General features: G+C 37.6%; 1 non-coding gene across 1 annotated transcript; it reads right to left on the bottom strand.

The window, feature by feature from the left end:
* Window positions 1-2,317: 2,317 nt before the first annotated feature.
* On the bottom strand, window positions 2,318-2,424 carry LOC142547870 (small nucleolar RNA R71). Its single transcript, XR_012820762.1, has one exon. It is a non-coding gene; the product is annotated as a small nucleolar RNA R71 (small nucleolar RNA).
* Between the last annotated feature and the right edge of the window lie 257 nt (window positions 2,425-2,681).

Here is a 2,681-nt window from a genome sequence, read left to right as displayed (position 1 = left end):
ATTTTAAATGTTTATGATTTAAATGTTTATTTTAAACGTTTATGATGTTAAAATATTTATTTTAAAAATGTTCAGGGATGTTTATGATTTTTAATATGTTAAGTTATGATTTTTAAATGTCTATGATTTTTATGATTTAAATATGAGCATTTAAAGATATGTTGCATGCTTGGTTTCAAAAATAAAAATGATATTATATGCATGTTTTTATTAAGTGATGATAACATGTTGAAGGATGTGAAGGGATTGTGACTACTACATAGGAAATATCGTGAGGGTTATTGATAGGACTCGTTTTTACGTGTTTTTAGTGTTGGTTTTGAGTCGCGTTCATGCATCATATTAGTTTGTTTTAGTTGAATTTTGCAATTTTTTAGCATTATTGAGCATTTGACTAATCTCGTGCATTCTGTGGTTATTTTGTAGGAATTGAACCAAAAAGTGGGAGAAACTTTGGCATAATATCGAAGAGGTCTCGCTAGGGTGGGCAAAAGTGACCGCCCCAGCGAACATTGTGGTCTGGCCGAGGATTATTTTGCGCAAGTGTCTCGCTAGGGCGGTCAAAAGTGACCGCCCCAGCGAAACCAGGGACATGCTCGAGGAAGCTTATTCGAGGACCTCTCGCTAGGGCGGTCAAAATATACCGCCCTAGCGAGAAGCGAGATTGAGAAAGATTTGTTTCCAAATTTCTAGGGACTCTATCCTACACTATAACCTAACACACGAGAGCAGCGGCCGTTTTTTGATCTTTATCAGACTTTTCATCATTTTTCTTTGAGAGGAGGCTAGGAGCAAAGGAGATTTCGAAGACCTCGAGATTTCCACGCGTCGTGGCCGTCATCCATCGTCATCTTTATTATTTTCATTATTCAGTATTTTATTTCTTACATTGATTGTTGGTTTTTATCATGAATTTCAGTAGCTAAACTCTAGATTTGTTGGGATTTGAGGGGATCCTACCACGTACTCGGTATTGAACATTATTTCTCGACGTTTTTATTAGTGATTTGTTTATGCTATTGTTCTTTCGTGTTTCAATCGAAGCCTAGCTAACTTCCTTTGATTATTTCATGTTGTTGATGAGTTCGATAGAATAGTTAACAATACGATCAAATAGTATAAACCACGGATTTACAATTTTAGTAGATATACGGAATTGGCTATGTGTCGATAGTGATAGTTCACCCGAATGAAAGCTAGTGGATTCCATAGAATGTAATGCAATCTTGAACTGTTAAATATTTGAGGACACTTGAGTACTGCATGTTTTTTATTAGTATTAATATAGCTCGACAGAGTATATTAATTAGTCTAGGGAATTCCGTCGAACGCACGAGTAAAAGTCGAGTGTAATTAGTTACACACGAGCGGTAGGTGAACTGATAATTCCCAACAAATTCATTTCTCATTTGATTTAATCCAAATTAATCATTGCGTTCTTGAACACGTTTTCTTTGCATTTTAATTATTTTAATTGTTTACTTTACATTAGTTTAATCATCAACTCAATTTATCGTTGCTAAAGAAATTTTAATTGAAAATAAAAATAGTGTAACGCAGTCCTTGTGGAACGATACTCGTATTTACTTACGTTTATTATAACTTGACTATCGTGCACTTGCGATATTTAAATCGAGCTTTCATTTATAAAATAAATTTTGGGATTATTCACTGTGCAAGTTTTGCTCGATCAAGTTTTTGGCGCCGTTGCCGGGGACTGTTGATTCACAATTTTTTATTTTTCAGTTAAATTCTTTAGTATTATTTATTTTATTGTTATTTGATACTCTCATTGTGTTGCAGATTTTTCTTGTGGTGCATGCGAAGATCACTCGAGTTTAAGCTTGAGCCTTTTGACCCCGAGATCGAACGCACAGCTAGACGTCGACTACAGCAGCAAAGAGCGAAGGAAAGAATGGAAGGCGATCAACAAAGAGAGGAGCCAAGGCGTATACCGATGTTGGATTATGCACAGCCGTCTCTTGATGGAGCACGTCCAAGCATCGTAAGACCAGTCATCCGAGCTAATCAGTTTGAGATCAAGCCAGCTATCATTCAGATGATTCAGAACACTGTCCAATTTGGGGGAAGTGCACTTGACGACCCTAATTCTCATATAGCTGACTTTCTTGAAATTTGTGATACTTTTAAGTTTAATGGCGTGTCTGATGACGCTATTCGTTTGCGTTTATTTCCATTTTCACTGAGAGATAAAGCTAAGTCGTGGTTAAACTGTTTGCCTGTAGGGTCTATTACTACATGGGAAGATATGGCAAAGGCGTTCCTGATCAAGTACTTTCCTCCGTCGAAGACTATGAAGCTCAGAGCCGACATTACTACTTTTGCTCAATATGAGCAAGAGTCACTTTACGAGGCATGGGAGCGCTACAAGGACTTGTTGAGGAGATGTCCACACCATGAGCTGCCTCTTGGGTTAGTTGTTCAAACTTTCTACTACGGTCTGCTTACTCCTAACCGTACTATGATAGATGCTGCTGCCTGTGGTAACTTACTGAGAAAGACGGCGGAGGAAGGATATGAGTTATTGGAGGAGATGGCTGCTAGTAGCTATCATCCTCAGTCTGATAGGCAGAGACGAGGTGCTGGAGTTAATCAAGTTAATGATTTGTCGGAGGTTTCAGCACAGTTAGAGGCTTTGAATAGAAAGATTGATGGGATGA

Source organism: Primulina tabacum, chromosome 5, assembly GCF_025594145.1.
Source record: "Primulina tabacum isolate GXHZ01 chromosome 5, ASM2559414v2, whole genome shotgun sequence".
Classification (NCBI taxonomy): domain Eukaryota; kingdom Viridiplantae; phylum Streptophyta; class Magnoliopsida; order Lamiales; family Gesneriaceae; genus Primulina; species Primulina tabacum.
Note: the sequence above shows the minus strand (reverse complement) of the source record. Positions and strands in the feature narration are given on the sequence as shown.